This window comes from Mus musculus, chromosome 13 (assembly GCF_000001635.26).
Source record: "Mus musculus strain C57BL/6J chromosome 13, GRCm38.p6 C57BL/6J".
NCBI classification, from domain to species: domain Eukaryota; kingdom Metazoa; phylum Chordata; class Mammalia; order Rodentia; family Muridae; genus Mus; species Mus musculus.
Window position 1 is genome coordinate 18,336,573 of NC_000079.6, and position 21,313 is coordinate 18,357,885.

Genomic DNA, 21,313 nt, shown 5'->3' on the forward strand with positions numbered 1-21,313 from the left:
TACGCTTATCATGTTCCCTGACTAGCAACAGGTTCAGCAAAGGGCACAGCCAGTAAATGAAATTTTCCACCAGGACAATATATCATCACAAGAAATGTATGCGCTGAAAACTTACAAGCTTGCTCAAGATGCGGACAAGGTGTGAAATGGTAAAAAATGAAAAGCAGCCAGATCGTTCAGCAAATTTCAAATTCAAGTGAATATTGGTTGGAGCTGATGCCTTAGCTGTTTCAAACCACAAGAGTGAGAGAGAAGATGCAAACACTGTCTGAAGGCAAGAATAAGTTTCTGTTATTACCAATGCCACAGAAGCAAAGTAAAGGGCACAGTGCTGTACATGGCTGCTATGATATTAACTGAGAAAGAGGTTTCTGTTATATTTTTTTGAGGAATCTTCATTATGTTTAACCTTGAACAAGTCTCTTAATACTTCCACACTTTCATTTTTCTGCTTGCTAAATGCAAGGGAGAAGAAATAATCTTATAAAGTGTCCCCTTTAAAAAGAGAATTTCGTGGTTCTCTGATTTTTATTTTGAAACCACCAAAAGAAATGGCCAGAGTAGAGGGTTTTCAATACATATTATATTAACAGTTTCTCAGGAGGAGCTTGCAATTGCATTTTGCTGCTTAACCCAATAATAGCAGCATCTACTCAAGGGACATGCCAGAAAATGCAAATGTGCTTGGTTAGTACTTTCTTTCAATAATTATCATACCTTGTAGCTTATTCTTGCCATCTTTGATTTCCTTCAAAGCCACTGAACAATGATCCTGTCACAGAAGTGTCTGTACAATCCAGGAGGTGCAAGCTAAGTCCCCCCACATGTTAACATCAGGAGACACCAAGGACTGCTGATAGGCACCAGGCATCCCATTTCCCTTTGCTAGCTACTTCTGGTGACAGTGTGAAGTGACAGCTGCAAGGGTGAATTACCTGCAGGTGGTGTCAATAGGTAGAAATGACAATAGACCTCAGTGACAGCTATTCTAAAGAAGAGTTTCCTGTATGTTAAAAAGCTCAGTGCAGACAATACCCAGGAAGTAAAGGACTAAATGCAATCTGATGGAGACCAAACCTTGTTAACACCAAGGACCTTAGAGGAAAAACAGGCTGAGGCTCAGTGACATTGAAGGAAAGGGGCAATGTGGGCACCACATCTGTGTGGCCCTAACTGGCTGAAGTGGAGGTGGTAACAACTGCCTTACCAAGTCACATGTGAATGACTAGGTTCTCCCTGGAGCCTCCTCAGCTGCTGCTTCATATGTGGGAGCATTCTCCTCATGATATTCACTAATCCCTCTGTGACATTGGTTTTGTTTCTTCTCCTCCTGTTCTAGAAAGGAATGCCTGTGAATCTCGGCCAGTAAAAATGGGCTTCTAAAGTGAGTCAGGAAAGTGAAAACCCTATTTATAGCGAGGAACAAAAAGATGAGATGATACTAATTAGGATAGGAAAAGTAGCGAGTCCTAAACTGTATGAGATGGCTGGAATCACCATCCTGGTGGGTACTGCCTCTAGGTAAACAACCCAGCAGATTGGGATGTGTAAGGTATTACAAATGTGTGAACCAAAAGTAGAAAGAGAAAGAACAGGCTCCTGAGCACAGTGAGAAAGCTAAGTCTGAAAAGAGTTGTAGAAGACAGCTTATATTCAGCTAAGTCTGGCAACAAAGTTATTTTTGTCAGATGGCGCCCTGATCTGGATGGGTTTCCTTGTAGAAAGTTGTTACATGTCATAGAAATAGAAACAATGGGATTAGTGATGCATGGAAAATTCAGTGTGCTGGCAAGAAGACTGACATTAGCAGGAAGCAAAGCTTTTTTGAGAAGTCTCCATTAAATAGTCATTTTGCTTATGTGGAGAAGAGATAAGAAGCATGTTTGGAACAAAGGATGCTTTGACACCTGGGGTAAAGGGTAATGTTCTGCAAAGCAGGATGGCCAGAGACACCAAGAAAGGCAGTCTCCAGGAGCACATCCAACAGGCCATCCCAGCCCGCCTCCTTCCTAGAGATGAACACATGACTGCCTTTTATCTTCATCTGAAAAAAAAATCACAGGGTCCCAACAACCGATGGACACTAATCTTCACAGCAAAATTTATAGAGGCTAAGTCTCAGGAGCACATAGGGCCACAGTACTGTGTGATATCAGAGAGTGCCATCTACACACATTCTCTCAGCAACCCATGAAGACTTCCCAATAGGGCACGGTTGAAAGCATCCATGTGCTTATAAGAGAATATTTCCACTCATGTTCACAATCTTATTTTAATTATAATAATTTCTGAGAATATCATCATATTCAATATTTAAGGAATTCAATTCATTATTAAAACAGAAACACATTATTTCCTAATAGAAAATTTCCAATAACCTTGGCTTATTGTCCACAGGATGGAGCTCATATGGTACTGGCTTTAGCATGCACTATCGGTGGAGTTTCTAAACAATTTATGCTAAAACAAGCAGGACAGGAGGTCCACATATCTGTGGGTAGCAGAACATTAAAGATTCAAAAATGCTTTCCTCTGTGCTGAATACCATTTAATGAAACATCTCAGAGGAAATAACCGCATGCTCTGATTTCACAACTGGGAGCCCGGAAAACACGAGTGGGGGACAATTGAGCAGATGGATTGATATAATTAAAGTCATAAGGTTTTATGTTTTTTTAAAGACTCTGCTGTGCGGGAAAATGAGTCACTGGGAAGAGCAGTAATGTAACCATGTGGTGGGGGTGAGACGCCCAAGCTCACGTTCCTAGTAGAACGCTGGCTGCCAGCAGGAGCTTGTATGACCATGTGGAGAGGTCCCAAGAGCAAGCTCTCTGCTCCAGGGCTCTTTACTCAGCTCACCACAGGCCGCTGGACAGAATGGCTCCTCCGTGGAATAAGAGGGGAAGGCATGGTCCTTGGCAAACTGTTCCTTCCAATTGCAGATAACAAGAATATAGCAGTGCAGGAAGCTTCACACTGCCTAGTGTCTGTAAGGTTTTAAATTACTGAGAACTTAAGGAATGTGAAAGGCAGCTAATATGACTGAAAATTCAAATGGTGGAATTCAGGCTAAATACCACAATATTGAAAGATTTGAAAAATTACCTAGTTTTATGTACTATCTTACTCAGTAAACTATGCTTTCTCTATTGCTCATGTTGGAATATTGCAATATTGAGAATGTGGGTCAGAGTGCCTTTTAACTGGTATCCTTGGGACACAATGAAATCTCTAGTTAATAAAACATCTGAGGAACAAGCAAGTTAGCTAATCATTAGCTAACAATTCATACTTTGTAAGAAAGCATCTTAAATATTCAAGTTATAATATTTTTCTAAGAATCCAAAATATTATTGGTGATAAGCTTAAAAGCCAAGAAGAATAGTTCCATGAAGAACAGAAATATTACAGGCACAGTCAAGAAATTTTGCAGAGATCCTTGAGAGAGCACAACACTTTATTTCATGGGCAAATTCTAAGTTTAATGCCATGAAAATTGATCCCACACCAGCAGACTCTTTGCCTGTAGCATGTACCTTATTTCAGACCAATGACATGGGTCACAACTACTTCTGATCTTAGCAAGTCATGGAAACATGACACAACTGCTGCAGCAATGATATTTGCTCCATATGTTGAGTTCAGTGAAGTCCCTGGTACTAGGAAAGTCAAGGAGGATCTGAGCAGTGTCAGCTGCTCATTCTGTCCTGTTCTTGCCATTCTGTAGCAATATACTATCCAGATTTACTCAGTAAATATGGGAAACCTACTCTAGATGGAGGAACTGACATGCATTCTTATAAAATTGAGTGCTTTCTCCTTTAAATTAAAGAATTCTCAATCTAGTGCCTACAAGTCACAGCCTTACAAGAGGAATTCCCTTCATTTTCCAGATTATAAATGCAGTGGCTATCATTCTAGTTGGTGACCTTGGCCATTTATCAAGAGAGAGCAGTTAACTTTGATCTAGAAGGGGAACAGGTAAAACGCATTGATTAAGTTCTATCCTTTTTTATTACTGGAATCTTTGTACCCTATTTGTCTGGTGTTTGTGTTTGGAAAGATGAACAATGAATAAACATCTAGGTAATATCTGAAAAGCATGTCAACACTGGTATATATTCAGATGGTAATCATAAAATAATATTTTTATCTGCTTGCAACATTTTAAACTATTGATGTGTTTCAGGAAAATATATTTATAGCAGCTTTTATCACCATAATGAGAAACTTCAATAATTTTTATGTATGTTGACTTTTCTACCCTAAATAAAGAGAAGAATCATAGACAACATTTTACATTCACTTCTTAAAAATAAATTTTACTTGTTCCAGAATGGTTGATAATCACTTATAACAATGCAAGCGTTCTGAATGGGGGTTGGGGATCAGAAAAACATGGATTTAAATTCAAGTTCTCTTAAAGTTGCTATATTTACCAGGGCACACTACTGAATGACAGAAACAACCCTAAACATAATCTCTTTTGTTGTTGTTGTTGTTGTTGTTGTCATTTGTCTTTTGGATTTTTCTAGCCATACAGTTGTCGGGTAAGGGCCTGCTCTACACAGGTGTCAGGAAATCTCTAGGCCTTTCCCTAAGTTCCCTAGATCCTCTGCGTCTGAGAGATGGGGTGGAGTTTAATAGCACAAAGCTTTAAGGGTAATTCTGGACGAGGATACCCGAGTTTCCTTACATTCTTTTGGCCAGAGATGTCACAGAATCCTAATTAACTACTAGACAGAATAGAAGATATAGTCTACAATTCCATGTGAAAAATAGGAAAGGGTATTTGTTTGTTTACAGAAACATCTTTGTCATGTCACCCAGTCATTTTCAGTCAAACTTCTATCTTACTTAAAATGGCCCAATTGTATGAAGTCCATCAAGCAGAAATGACTAAAGACGATGTTTACAAAGCATTTAGTGTCTGGTATCTAATAAGTGGTCAAAATGCTATATTCTTGGAATTTTATTTAATTTCTGAAGCAAAAGTGCACAAAACTATGAAGGATACAAACGTGTTTCAGTCACCCTAACAATATTAAGATCCTTTGCTTACCACAATTTCTAGCCAGGAAATCTTTCACTCTGTGATTGTAAATCCAATCCGGCTTTCTCCCCCATTGCCCTGTTTCTCCCTCTAACATCTCTAAGGTCAGTATACTTGACATTTTGGACTGCATAGCTTTGGTGGCAGGGCTGTCCTGTTCCTCACATTCAGAATTGTCCCTGTAGACTCCAGCAGCTTCACCTCCTCCAAAAGGAACAACAAAAAATGTTTCTAGACATTGCCAGATATCCCTGGCAGTTGGGGGGTGAATCACTACTAGCAGAGCATTTCTGTGCTAAATATTATTTTTCTGTATTGGAGATTGAGCTGAGGGCCTTGTGCATGCTAGGCTATCTCTCTGCCACATAGCTACACTCTCCATCCCTTTCTCTCCCTAGCATTTCTATACCTTATTAATACAGACCCATTTTGGGTGGTGGTTGTATTTTACAATTTGTATTGTAACAAATCTTGTTGGCTAAGATTTCATCTGACACATGCACACCACATTAAACATACTGACAAATAAGGCCTGGCATTCCGCTTTTGCTTATTATTTACTTCAAGAGTGGTCGAAGTGGTTGGTCTGATACTTCTGTGGGAGGCTGTGTGCTGTTCTCACTTTCCTTGCTGTGGGAAAAGGAAAGCCACCACAGTCAGAGGCTGGAAGCTGTCCTCTTCAGTCACTCTGCTCCTCAGGCCTTGCTGGGACCTGTTACTATCTCCTCGTACCAGGGTTGTGCCATACAGCCCTGCTGCCTTGCGCTTATACAAAGCTTGAGGGAATTGTTTCATTTTCCCTTAGTGTGAGAACTAAGTGGGATGAATTTTGCATTCACTGCATGCTCAGCTGATGTGAACTAGGTTTGCGGCAGTATATGGTTGCATTAAAAGTAGATATCTCTGTTAGAAACCCCCCACTATCTTACAATGTTCAAGGCTACACACATTGTTCAGGGCAAAGATGGCACAGAAAAATGGAAAAGCAACCATTACAAAATCCATACTGGGCACATACATTTTCTGTGTGAATGACATGTTTTGTGTAAATAAAATTCATGTAATTACTATGAAAATTTTGATCAGCAGTGGTTCTTAATGCATGACCTTAAATGCTAAGTTGATCAGTTGACATCAGAGCCACTGTAGTGAACACTTTATTGATGGAGGTATTAGGCAGTCAGGCCACAGGATGAGGATAAGAGATGGAGGAGGCACGGCTTCCTTCTAAAATAATCCCTGATTCATTAACATTGGGCTGGCCTGAGTGTTTGCTTTCATATGCTTCTGGAAAGACTGCAACTTCTTCAGTTTTCTCTGTGGCTGACCTTTTGGACAAGGTTTCCCAGCTCTTCAAGACTGTTTCCTTATGTACAGCTGGAAGACACACAAACAAACGCCACCTTGTTTGTGTGTGTCTCTCTCCAGCCCTTTAGGTATTCCCAAGTAAATGTCAAGGGGGCTGCTATCTTCGAACTGCAGCTATCAATCTACCAGAAGCAGCATATCTCAAGAGAGGCTCTCTTCACTAAACAGGAACTTGATGCTGAAAAGAATCCCTGCATCCCATTTCATAAGAACTGCTTAACACTCTGTGGTCCGTGGTGGTCACTGATGGATTAGCAGGGATGTACCTGTGGTTGCAAAGAGATGGAGATCAGAAGGCTTTCAGTGTCTGAGTCTGGTCCCCAGGGTATGTTTATCCCACGTTCTGTGGAGTCCACAAGGCACTCCCAGTACAGCTATTGTGGAACCATCCATGAACCAGGGAGCAAGGGTCCTAGGCTCAGCAGCTATTAATTAAGTGAATTGTTCCCAGGACTGCAATTACAACCCAAAAGATCCCACTTAGCATCTCTTCAGGAATCTCTTGTTTCTGTAATGCTGATGTCTCTAAAAGATTCATTTGTGGCCACTTACTGATTACATTTACTTCAGTATATTGTTTCAGATGGACAGGACGGGAAGCCGATACTAGATATTGACCTGGACAGCATCCTGCGATTACATAGCTGCCCCAGCTATCATTAACCACCCTGTTTTATTTTCTGAGTGCCACAAACACTACTGATGACAGACCCATGACCTTTTCCCTAGAAGTGTTATGAACTGAATGCACGCAGAAATGATGTGAGGGATGTATGCCAGTTTGATTCTTTCAATGCTCTGACAGTCTCTGGCTCTGAAGTTGGAGCACATTTTGGAGGGAGAGTTAATTGCATTCCATTTGTATAGAATAACTAACAACCTGAAAGGGGAGAGGGGAGAGGGGAGAGGGGAGGAAAGGGGAGAGGGGAGAGGGGAGAGGGGAGAGGGCAGGCCCTCCTTTGTATATAGCCTACTCCAGCCCACTCTCAAAAGCAAAATTACTGTGCTTTATTTTTAATTTAAAAAAACACAATTTAAGTCACCACCATTAAGGAAAAAAGTAGGTGAGCTAGGTAAAGTACTTTTTGAATAAGCATAAAGACCTGAGTTCAGCTCCACAGAACCCATGCAAAAGCTGACATAGCAGCCAGTATCTATAGCTGCAGTGCTGCGGTGGTGACAGTCAAGTAGGGCTCAGGGATGTGTGCCCAGTCTAGTTGAAGTGGCAGTAAGAATCTTGCCTCAGGACTTGGGGAGGGAGAAGGGAGATCAGTACAGAAGGGGAGAGAGGAAGAAGGGGAAAATAACACTAAAAATGTTTGAACAAGCCATAATGGATTACTTTCCAAATGATATACAATACCTAACAGTATATATAGTTTACATAGCATATATAGTTTAAATGAAGTGAAGCCACTTAGGCTGACAATGTTCTCTCCAAGAGCCATATATTAGCTAACCAAATTCCTAATACCAGGCAGAAAAAACAGCTTTTCAAGTTGTTTGTCAAGGAAGTCCAAGAGACTCCCAAAACAGCATAGACTTAGTTGCCCCCACAAATCTGAAAGGTATGTGCCTATTGCTGAAGACATCACATACTTCAGACTCAGTACCCAGTGGGTCTGACCCGGTTCTGACCCCAAAACCTCCTCTCTGAGGAGTAATTTTCATGGTAATGAAAAGTGGCCATGCAAGTTTCCCAGGGACAGAAGCAACCAACAGTCCTACACAGCTGTGAAGTCCGTGAACCACAGATAAGACCAGCATGACAAGTTAATATTGAGGGTACGGTAGTGGCACTTATATCTTGTAACCAACAGCCATCTAACTTGACTTAAGGAATGCTTGATAGAAGAGATTGTACCCAGTACTGGAAATCTAGCCAATTAAACAGGGCTTATGAGATCATGGATCTTAAAGGAGTACCTACAACCACCAGTCTACTAAAACAATATTATTCTTAACCATCTTCTAAATATTTGTTCTTATACACACAGATAAGTGTATCTCCTAACCTTCACCAAAACCAAAGAAACTTCTCTTTATAACAGCCATGGACCATTACTGAAAACCAGAACTGGTCAAAATTTAGAGAACAACTTATCTTGTGGTACCCTGCACCAGTGGATTTATCTACAACAGTTCTTGTACCTAAGGCTCAGCGAATACTGAGGAAGAGAAGACAGAAAGATTATAAAAAGCTAGAGGACCAGAAAGTTTGCTATGATTGTGCCTCCTGGAAGTGTCAGGGAAGTGTTCTTCATGATACTTCAAGAATATGGCTACCTGAAGAAGACCTGGTACTATTGTGGAAGGGAGAAATCTCATGGGCTTCCACCCTTAGACAAAGAACTGCAGGCAACTAAGGGGTGATGAGAGACAGAGAGTAGTCTTCCCAGAGAGAGAGGAACTCCCTACTTGGTTATCTAATGATAAATACTCAGCCCTGATATCAACTTGCAAGCCACACTAAATAGACTTAGCAAGTTTTATTTTCACGCACACACACACACACACACACACACACACACACACACACACACACACACAAATATACACACATTCACACACACACACTTATGCACATGTACACTCACATACCCCCCCACCACACATACCACAACCATCTCCACAACCAACAACAACAACAGCAAAGAAGAGGAAGATGAGAATTTGAGAAGAAGTAGGGTAAGTGAACATGGAAAGAAAATGAAATGGGTGAAAATTCATGAAATTTTAGTGAAAATATTTTTCCTTAAACTATAAATAAAATGTAAAAATAATTGCTAAAATGTAAGGTGGAGAGAAATAAAGCAAGACACCCAATTTTGCCCTCTGGCCTCCAGATATTGGTGCACACATACATGCATACTACACACTCTCTCTCTCTCTCTCTCTCTCTCCCTCTCTCTCCCTCTCCCTCTCTCTCTCTCTCTCTCTCTCTCTCTCTCTCTCTCTCTCTCACACACACACACACACACACACACACACTCAAACACATACCTGCACAAATTTACACACATATTTAGAAATAGCTAATATGTAGTAACATTATTATTTATAACATATAATTCCCTTATTATCTGGTTGTATATATGTGAATTCACATATACACAAATATAAATGCTGTGGGTCAAATAACCTCAGAACACAAAAGTCAAGGGAAAGAGGAAAAACTGTGGCCTGTGTAAGGCAGAAGAAACATCCCCATCTCTCGAACTCTTTCTCCTCACCTCTCCATCTACAACAGCATCATTTCACCAAGGGTTCCTGAAGCTGCTGTCGCACACTAGCTGCACACTGACTTCCATCAGGATGATTTTAATGGTACCAGAGTCAGGAGGTATGCTGGGCCCATCACGTCAGAGCTCTGTAACAGGGTGGGGAGGTAACGTGCTTCTAAAGCTTCCACGTGATGTGTTGGAACAAACAGCTCCAGCTCTTTAAAAGGAACTTGTAATTTTCTTATTAGGGAAAAATAGAAAAATCAAAAGTAGCAAACTTCACAAATGAAGTGTAGTTGATGAGACTAATGACGATAAGAGGCAGTCCAAACTGACAACCTGAAAGGAACCATTTCCAATAATGAGTGGATTATTGAAATACAGAACACGTGTCAATTTAGCCAAAGGCCTTAGTTTTTAGAAATTTATTTATTTATTTATTTGTTTTTAGAAAGAAATTCTATCTATCATCAGCTCTGCTTCATAAAGAAATTTAAAAAAAGAAGAGAGGCAGATAATAGATTTTTAAATTCTAAGGCAAATAATTTCATGGCTTATGCTTTGCCACGGTGATCAGAGAATTTAAATACATCAGATATTTAGGGCACAGTAATTTAGAAGTTAAAGACTTGAAAAGGCCATGAGCAGCTGTCACTGTATAAGAAGAACAAGAGACTGACCAGCCCACCTTGGCTCCCTCTTAAGAGCCCCACCCCCGCCCCCGGTCCCTGTACTACCAAACAGAAAAAGACCAGCTTATCCTTTCCTTCCTAGAATGCACTTCTCTGGTCACAGAAACAATTGCAATTATTTCACGAAATTGGAAGACAAAGATAGAGAAATGGACTTTTGAACGATCCATTTGTAAGAAGATATACATTTACCATTTTGCTAACATGTTCTAGGTTTTGATGAGGTGACAATCATACTTTGGAGACAGAAAAAAGAAAGTGGTTTAAAATAAAACCTTTCTGTTCAGTGCGTTTGTTTCTCTCGTGTGCATTTGAGGGCTTTCCTGGACATTACCTAAACAATGCAGAACTAAGGAGGAGTGGTGGCGTGCCTCTAAGATGTACAGTTGGGTTGTGTTTGTGAGCCTTTGATGTTCTCTAATAACCCCAAGTAAAAGGCTGAATGCGTTCAACAACAGTAGCTGAAAAAAGTGCAATGAGTCATATTATAAGAAAATGGAGAAAAGGATCCAGGCCTCTCCACTGAGCACAATCCTATATTGTAGGCAATCTGTGATAACACCCTTTTCATTTCTGTTCAGTCCCATAAAATTACCACTAACATTACAACTCATGCAGAACACAGATAAATGTAAAAATGTCACAGAATTCTTCCAGATGGGACTTTTAGTTCCACTAGATCACCATCTACTTTTTACTTGTCTAATATTTCATTACAACCTTCCATAAGTTAATTTTCTTCCCACTGACCATGTAAATCACAAATCAATTTTCATTTAAAATGCCTGACTACAGATTGCTCCTGAAAGCTTGGCGCGTATGCTTCAGTGAACTCTCCAATGTCCTTAATGTACATTAGAAAAATGTTGTTTTTCTAAAAAAAAAAAAAAAAAAATTCTTAAAAAAAAAAAAGAGAGAGAATTAATTCTACCTTAAAATCTGGCATGAGACCCGAGGCTTCCTATGTTCTTCTTAAAAGCCTGATGTATCTTTAGGCATGAAATCACTGTGGCCAAACATTTACCATAAAAATAGCAATGTTTCACACTAGCATAAAATACAACCTATTTACCCAAGAAAATGCCTGGCATTTTCTATTATACACACGTGGGATAGTTTTTAAAAAATAAGATATGGGTAAAATTTAGGTTAACATCTCTTTTTGTCATTGATAATTGTGTGAATACTGTAAATATAGAAATGTTTCTTTGATAGTCACTTGAAACTCAGAATTCTCCTCAGTTACAGAGGCAGGAGGTCAATCCCAGTTCTCACAAGTATTATAGCACTAAAGTCACCTTCAGCTTTGTAGGAGAATATTAAGCTTTTGAGTTGGGGCTAAGTTGGACAGTTACAAAGCAACAAAGCTTTTGTGAAAGACCTCAATTTTTTGCTCCTTAATTAAAACATATAATTTTGATAGTATTTTGCATTGAGCAAATACATATGTCTGATAATGTTTTGAGTTCTTTTCCAGCACTAAAAGGATTCAAAGAGGCTTAAAGTTTTGTTCTTTACATCATGTAAGTGGTATTTACCTGTGAACGCAATGGTGAAGTATCCCAGATGACAAGCAGTTGTAGTTTTATTTCTCAAATACAGTTGGCAAATGACTGTAACCAGAAAACCATTCCAACATGGAATACTGTCCCAGGTTCCACCTCTGTGGAGGTGCAGAGTCACCTGGGCTTGCAGAGTCAGATTTACTGAGCATGTTGGAGCCTTGGTGGCTCGTGAGTATTCTACTCAGATGACCCAACCTCATTCCCCAAGAAGTTTGAGTAGTTTTGCAGAAATGCCTCGGTAGAAATGCTGGCTGTGCTGGGGATGTTGGTAGCTGCTTTTCCTCTTTTGTCTCTCTTTTTTTTTATTATTATTAATTAAAGTAAAGAAGTGTAATGGCATCAGCATCTTGAGCAGCGAATAGTCTCAGAGCGAGGCTTTGTGGGTTGGAAGAGCACTACCGAGGAAACAAAAACTTTTTTCCTGGAAGTTGGCCAAAAATTAATGTGATTTTATGAGCCACTCATTAATCTCCTGAAAAGGATCCAATATCATTTAACGAGCACCAATGACTTTATGATCTTGAGGGGCCTCTGCACAGAAGCTCGGGACTTTTGAGGTGACTTGGCTACTTTACTCTGTTCTGTTATGGGCTGGTGCATAAGGCAGGTAAGCAATTAAACAAAAACAAGATAAGTCACTTTTTGTTGTTGTTTGTGTGTCAATTGTTTCAAGGCTGCTCATTTTGTATTGTGTAATTAGTTAATCCCTCGGAGAGGCCAGTTCTCTGAGAGACATTAGTTGACTGACTGCCTGAAGTTAGTTGTCTAGGGGTCGAATCCCAGTGAGACTTTCCCCACCAATGTTAGCATGTCTGTTGATATTGTCATTGTTGTGGTCTTCATTATGTACCTTTTTCTAGGACAGACTGTTTCACAGCAGACTTCCTGGCATTTAGCTGTTTGTGCATAAACACACATATGCATAATAATAATAATCAAAGAAAAAGAGGTATTAGCTTGAGAGTTAGAGAGGCATGAAAGGAGTTGAAGGGAGGAAATTTAGGAGGAGCTGTAGGGAGATAAGGGGAAAAGGAAAGTGATGTGATTAAATTTTAATTAAAATTTATAATACTGAAAACATTTAGCTGCACACATTAAAGAAAAAACAAGGTAACTTTCTTTTTTTTGTTTGTTTTTGTTTTTGTTTTTAGAGACAGGGTTTCTCTGTGTAGCCCTGGCTGTCCTGGAACTCACTCTGAAGACCAGGCTGGCCTCGAACTCAGAAATCTGCCTGCCTCTGCCTCTGCCTCCCAAGTGCTGGGATTAAAAGCGTGTGCCACCACTGCCCAGCTACGAGGTAATTCTGTAGTGAGGTATAGTCTACTCATGGCATATTATATTTTTACTGAGCGATACCAATTCATTGCATATGAAAATTATTAACACTACACTGAAAATGCCTACATTTATATTATATTATTCTATAATTATAGTATATTATATAAAATGTTAATGTAAAAACCAATATGATTTTGTTAATAATACTTGAAGGCTCAATGACAGAAGTTTAGGCCAATTGTAGTTAGTATCACAATGAACTTACTAGAAAAGTTATTATTATATTCTGAATTGACCAGAAAGCAGTCCCCTATAGACTAAAGCATAGCTATGGTAGAAGCATTCTAGGTAGTCAAAGAAGCAAATGAGGTAGTGGTTATAGGCGTATAAATATTTTTACTTACTGAGATAATCAGTTCTAATTGTCAATCATACACAATCTAGAATCATACAGGAAGGTAGTCCCAATGAGGAAGTGTCTGGATTGTGTTAGCCTGTGAGCATGCCTGTGAGCGATATTCCTACTTGAGTTAATCAAATTGGGAAGATCCATCCTCAATGTAGACAACTCTATTTCTTGGGCTGAGCCCTGAAATTCAAAGGAGAGACCCAGCTGGGCACTGGCAAGCATGTGTCCATTATCTTTCTGCCCTTGACTGTGAGGTGACTAGCTACATCAAGTTTCGGCTGCCTTAATTCCCTACAATTTGAATTGTAAGCTAAAAAACTGCTTCCTCCCCAAGTAGTTTGTGTGAAGATATCTTGTTTTAGCAACTGGGAAGGAAACTTAAGGACAATTTTAGGATTCAGAAAAGAAATGACATACTTCTTAAAAGGCAAGTGTAATTTTGATATTGGAAAGGAACGACTCCATGAAGGATAAGAACCATTGCACCCTATTGAGCAAGACATTATGTAAAAATCCTCAAGCGAACTCCTCTTTTATCTATATGTACTTTTTGTTCAGTAGAGTTTATAAGCATATTAGAAGTCAATAAACAAATAGACTTTACATAGCAATAATTTCTTTCAAGGAACCTTTGCTAACATTGGCCTGCATGTCTTATGTGCTTGTGCAGACCTGAAAATTTAAGTCCAACAGTAATTGATAAATACTGTAATGACAAGATTTGACTTTGGAAGAACATGGAGTATAAAGTAACTTCGAAAATGTACATCCTTTTGAGCATTTTTTAAAAATTCTTACTCATGTGGTATGATCAAGTTCCATCAGCATGAATCATTAGGAAAGTGTTCTCTCCAGATGCACCTCAGCCACATAAATGTGAGCTTTACATCTACCAGGATGACTATCACCAACAAACCAAACCTGTCAACCCAATAAGCAAACAATAGAACCCAAGACAAAAATCCCGAAAATAACAATATCTTACATTGACTGTTGATTTTGCTATTAGTTAAGTTTGGATGACAATATGAATAAGGTAAAGGATACCTAGATAGCAAAAAGGAATTATTTAGGAAGATGTCTGTGTATGGATTTATGATAGAAGTTGGTTTTAAAGTTAATGTGCTAAGAAAGATCTCTACCATCATTGAATGTAGGCAAAATCCAATTGTTTAAAAGCTCAAATAAGGTAACGAGGCAAAAGAAAGGTAAATTATCTTGCCCTGTCTCCTGAGCTAGGACACTTTTGTTCTCCTATCCTTGGACAGCAGACCCCTAGGTGCTATGGTCTATACAATCCTTTGCTTACTCCTCTAATCCTTAGGTCTTCAACCTGGGCTGTGACTTGTACCATAGCAGCTTCCCTTAAGTTTCTAGACATGGGCTGCACCACAATATTAGTTTCTCAGGTTACAGATATTCCATTATGATCTTTTCCAGTCTCTGTCAACTCATGTTTCTCTAAAAAACCTTTATGAATATATTTACTTAACATGAACAACTTCCCTGTTTCCACTATGTAAAAACATGAATTAAATCATGTAAATTTTGTATATAGGTAGAAAGGGTAACAATTATACATCATAAAACTGTTTAGCAAGCCTGGAATCTGATATCCTGGATTCATAAGAGTAGATAACGATACAGACTTAGTTTTCTTAACACTGATACTAGTATACCATCTCAGAGATCTGTTATCTTATGCTCAAGCCAGTAAAGACATTAGAACTGAGGTTCATGTGAAAATCCAGAGTTCTCAAAGTGTTTTCCCAATAGTGAAAAAGATACACTATTCTTTATCCCAGTGAATTGACAAAGATGTTTGTTCTGTTAAAAGCTCTGTTTAGGTCCTTCAGTCTGAGCCCTGAGCAGACGTTGGGTAATAGCTCTGCACCCAGTCTCACAACATCCAGAGGAAGTTCCATTTCCAGGTGCTCTAACATGCTCAGGATCATAGGTGAGGAGGCCACAATGTCTGCCCCAACACCAGGAGTAACTGGGACCAGTGGGATCCCCACGCCTGTGCAGTGGCAAGATTTTCTTTCTGTCTGAGCTGACCTTGGGCACTAGCTCTGCACCCAGTCCCATAACACCCAGAGGAAGCTTGACTCTCAGGTTCTTTAAAATGCCCAGGATGAGAGGATATCAGGAGCTTGGTCCCACTAGGATTTCAGGATCCCAGAGGCAGCTTGACACCCAGGAGCTCTGACATACCCAGGATATCAGGATAACAGGATCAGAGAGACATCTGGACTCTGAAGAGTTCTGACACAACCAGGATCACAGGAGGGACAGGCTCCAGTAAGAGACAGCGAAGGCAGGTAGTATTAGGGACGACCAGATGCCGAGAAGCAAGCATAAGAATATAAGCAACAGAAACAGAGGTTGCTCAGCATCTTAAGAACCCAGTTCTACCACCATAGCAAGTCTTGGATATACCATCACACTGGAAAAGCAAGATTCAGATCTAAAAATCACTTCTCACCATGATGATAGAGGACTTTAAGAAGGAAATAGATAACTCCCTAAAAAAGAATACAGTAGAATACAGGTAAACAGGTAGAAGCCCTTAAAGAGGAAACATAAAATTCCCTTAAAGAATTACAGGAAAACACAACCAAACAGGTGAAGGAATTGAACAAAACCATCAAGGATCTAAAAATGGAAATAGAAACAATAAAGAAATCACAAAGGGAGACAACCCTGGAGATAGAAAAAACTAAGAAAGAGATCAGGAGTCATAGATGCAAGCATCACCAATACAATACAAGAGATAGAAGAGAGAATCTCAGGGGCAGAAGATATCATAGAAAACATTGACATAACAGTCAAAGAAAATGCAAAAAGCAAAAAGCTCCTAACACAAAACAACTAGGAAATCCAGAACACAATGAGAAGACTAAACCTAAGAATAATAGGACCATATAGAGACTGCCACACCTGGGGATCCATCCCATAGTCAGCCTCCAAACGCAGACACCATTGCATATACTAGCAAGATTTTGCTGAAAGGACCCTGATATAGCTGTCTCTTGTGAGGCTATGCCAGTGCCTGGCAAACACAGAAGTGGATAATCACAGTCATCTATTGGATGGAACACAGGGCCCCCAATGGAGGAGCTAAAGAAAGTACTCAAGGAGCTAAAGGGGTCTGCAACCCTATAGGTGGAACAACAATATGAACTAACCAGTACTCCCAGAGCATGTGTCTCTAGCTGCATATGTAACAGAAAATGACCTAGTGGGCCATTATTGGGAAGAGAGGCCCCTTGGTCTAGCAAACTTTATATGCCCTATTACAGGGGAATGCCAGGGCCAAGAAGTGGGAGTGGGTGGGTAGGGGCATGGGGATATAGGGGACTTTTGGGATAGCATTTGAAATGTAAATGAAGAAAATACCTAATTTTAAAAAATTAAAAAAACCAAAAAACAGAATAATAGGTATAGAAGAGAACAAAGATTCCCAACTCAAAGGGCCAGTAAATATCTTCAACAAAGTTATAAAAGAAAACTTCCTTTACCTAAAGAAAAAGATGTCCATGAATATATAAGAAGCCTACAGAACTCCAAATAGACTGGACCAGAAAAGAAATTCCTCCCATCACATAATTATCAAAATATGAAATACACAAAACAAAGAAAGAATATTAAAAGCAGTAAGGGATAAAAGTCAAGTAACATATAAAGACAGACTTATCAGAATTATACCAGATTTCTCAATAGAGACTATAAAAGCCAGAAGATCCTGGGAAGATATCATACAGACCCTAAGATAACACAAATGCCAGCCCAGACTACTGTACCCAGCAAAACTCTCAATTGCCGTAGACGGAGAAACCAAGATATTCCATGACAAAAACAAATTTAAACAATATATTTCCACAAATCCAGCCCTACAAAGGATAGTAGTTGGAAAACACCAACACAGGGAGGGAAACTACACCCTAGAAAAAGCAAGAAAGTAATATTCTTTCAAAAAACACAAAAGAAGATAGCCACATAAACATAATTCCATCTCTAACCAAATAAATAAATAAATAAATAAATAAATAACAAGAAGCAACAAACATTATTTCTTAATATCTCTTAACATCAGTGAAATCAATTCCCCAGTAAAAAGACATAAACTAACAGACTGGATACAAAAAAAAAGGATCCAGCATCTTGTTGCATATAGGAAGTAAATCTCAGTGACAAAGACAGACAATACCTCAGAGTAAAAGGCTGGAAAACAATTTTGCAAGCAAATGGTCCCAAGAAAAAAAAATGGGGTAGCCATTCTAATATCAAGGAAAATTGATTTTTAACCAAAAGTTATCAAAAAAAAAATACTCATCAAAGGAAAAAAATCTACATGATGAACTCTCAAGTCTGAACATCTAAGCTCCAAATGCAAGGGCACCCACATTCATAAAAGAAACTTTACTAAACCTCAAAGCACACATGATTTCAACACTCCAATCTCAGCAATGGACAACTCATGGAAACAGAAACTAAACAGAGAAACAGTGAAATTAACAGAAGTTATCAACAAAATGGATCTACCAGATATTTATAGAACATTTCATCCTAAAGCAAAAGAATATACCTTCTTCTCAGCAACTAAAGGTACCTTCTGTAAAATTGACCATATAATTGGTCACAAAACAGGACTCAAGAGATACAAAAAGATTGAAATATTCCCATGCAACATATCAGATCACCATGGACTAAGGATGTTCTTCAATAAATACAAAAACAATGGAAAGCACACATACACATGGAAGCTGAACAACACTCTACTCAATGATAACTTTGGTCAAGGAAGAAATAAAGAAATTACAGACTTTTTAGAGTTTAATGAAAATGAAGCCACAACATACCCAAACTTATGGGACACAATGAAATCAGTCCTAAGAGGAAAACTCATAGCTTTGAGTGCTGCCAAAAAGAAACTAGAGAGAGCATACACTAGCAGCTTGACAGCACACCTAAAAGCTCTAGAACAAGAAGAAGCAAATTCACCCAAGAGGAGTAGATGTCAGGAAATAGTCAAACTCATGGCCGAAGTCAACCAAGTGGAAACAAAAAGAACTATGTAAAGAATCAACCAAACCAGAAGCTGGTTCTTTGAGAAAATCAACAAGATAGATAAATCCTAAGACAGACTAACTAAAGGGCACAGGGACAGTATCCTAATTAACAAACTCAGAAATGAAAAGGGAGACCTAACAACAGAATCTGAGGAAATCCAAAAAAAAAAAAAAAAAAAAAAATCAGATCCTACTACAAAAGCCTATATTCAACAAAACTGGAAAACCTCGATGAAATGAACAATTTTCTAGATAGATAGAAGAAAGCAAAGTTAAATCAGGATCAGATTAACTATCTAAACAGTCTAATATCCCTTAAAGAAATAGAAGCAGTCATCAAAAGACTCCCAGCCAAAAAAAGCCCAGGATCAGATGGGTTTAGTGTAGAGTTCTATCAGACCTTCAAAGAAGACCTAATTCCAATACTCCTCAAACTATTCCACAAAATAGAAACAGAAGGTACTCTACCCAATTGATTCTATGAAGCCACAATTACTCTGATACCTAAACCACATAAAGACCCAACAAAGAAAGAGAACTTCAGACCAATTTCCCTTATGAATATCGATGCAAAAATTCTCAATAAAATTCTCGCAAACCGAATCCAAGAACACATCAAAATGATCATCCATCATGACCAAGTAGGCTTCATCTCAGGGATGAAGGGATGGTTCAATATACAGAAATCCATCAAAATAATTCACTATATAAACAAACTCAAAGACGAAACCACATGATCATCTCATTAGATGCCGAAAAAGCATTCGACAAAGTCCAATACCCCTTCATGATAAAAGTTTTGGAAAGATCAGGAATTCAAGGCCCATACCTAAACATGATAAAGGCTCTATACAACAAACCAGTAGCCAACATTAAACTAAATGGAGAGAAACTTGAAGCAATCCCACTAAAATCAGGGAGTAGATATGGCTGCCCACTTTCTCCCTACCTATTCAATATAGTACTTGAAGTCCTAACCAGAGCAATTTAGACAACAAAAGGAGATCAAAGGGATGCAAATTGGAAAGAAAGAAGTCAAAATATCAGTATTTGCAGATGATATGATAGTATATATAAGTGACCCCCAAAATTCCACCACTCAACTCTTAAACCTGATAAACAACTACAGTGAAGTAGCTGGATATAAAATTAAGTCAAACAAATCAGTGGCCTTTCTCTACACAAAGGATAAAAAGGCTGAGAAAGAAATTAGGGAAACAACACCCTTCACAATAGTCACAAATAATATAAAATACCTTGGTATGACTCTACCTAAGGAAATGAAAGATCTGTATGATAAGAACTTCAAGTCTCTGAAGAAGGAAATCGAAGAAGATCTCAGAAGATGGAAAGATCTCCCATGCTCATAGACTGGCAGGATTAATATAGTAAAAATGGCCATCTTGCCGAAAGCAATCTACAGATTTAATGCAATTCCCATCAAAATTCCAACTCAACTCTTCACAGAGTTAGAAAGGGCAATTTGCAAGTTCATCTGGAATAACAAAAAACCTAGGAGAGCAAAAACTCTTCTCAACAATAAAAGAACCTCTGGTGGGATCACCATCTCTGACCTCAAGCTGTACTACAGAGCAATTGTGATTTAAAAAAAAACAACAACAACAACAACAAAACTGCGTGGTACTGGTACAGAGACAGACAGGCAGATCAATGGAATAGAATTGAAGACCCAGAAATGAACCCACACACCTATGGTCACTTGATCTTTGACAAAGGAGCTAAAACCATCCAGAGAAAAAAGACATCATTTTCAACAAATGGTGCTAGCTCAACTGGCAGGTGTCATGTAGAAGAATGCAAATTGATCCATTTTTATCTTCTTGTACAAAGCTCAAATCTAAGTGTACCATGGAACTCCACATAAAGCCAGAGACACTGAAACTTATAGAGGAGAAAGTGGGGAAAGCCTTAAAGATATGGGCACAGGGGAAAAATTCCTGAACAGAACACCAATGGCTTGTGCTTTAAGATCAAGAATCAACAAATGGAACCTCATAAAATTGCAAAGCTTCTGAAAGGCAAAGGGCACTGTCAATAGGATAAAATAGCAACCAATAGATTGGAAAAAGATCTTTTTTAATCCTCCATCTGATAGAGGGCCAATATCCAATATATTCACAGAACTCAAGAACTTAGACTCCAGAGAACCAAATAACCCTATTAAAAATGGGGTATATAGCTAAAGTAAGCATTTTCAACTGAGGAATATGGAGTGGCTGAAAAACACCTAAAAAATGTTCAATATCCTTAGTCATCAGGGAAATGCAAATCAAAACAATTCAAGATTCCACCTCACACCAGTCAGAATGGCCAAGAGCAAAAGCTCAGGTGACAGTAGATGCTGGCAAGAATGTGGAGAAATAGGACCACTCCTCCATTATTGGTGAGATTGCAAGCTTTTACAACCCCTCTGGAAATCAGTCTGGTACTTTCTCAGAAAATTCGACATAGTATTACCCGAGGATACCCTTATACTACTCCTGGGCTTATACCCAAATTATTCTCCAACATATAACAAGGACATATGCTCCACTATGTTCATAGCAGTCCTATTTATAATAGGTAGAAGCTGGAAAGAACCCAGATGTCCTTCAACAGATGAATGGATACAGAAAATGTGATACATTTATA

At 38.9% G+C, this 21,313-nt stretch overlaps 1 protein-coding gene and 1 long non-coding RNA gene across 2 annotated transcripts in view; both read right to left on the bottom strand.

Moving 5' to 3' along the window:
• Pou6f2 (POU domain, class 6, transcription factor 2) overlaps positions 1 to 21,313 on the bottom strand; it is a gene marked incomplete at its 5' end in the record, with an annotated part of 257,085 nt that overhangs the window by 211,613 nt on the left and 24,159 nt on the right.
• Gm46402 lies at positions 3,697 to 10,067 on the bottom strand. Its single transcript, XR_001780867.1, has 2 exons — positions 9,655 to 10,067; positions 3,697 to 6,687 (listed from the first exon to the last, which is right to left on the bottom strand). It is a non-coding gene; the product is annotated as a predicted gene, 46402 (long non-coding RNA).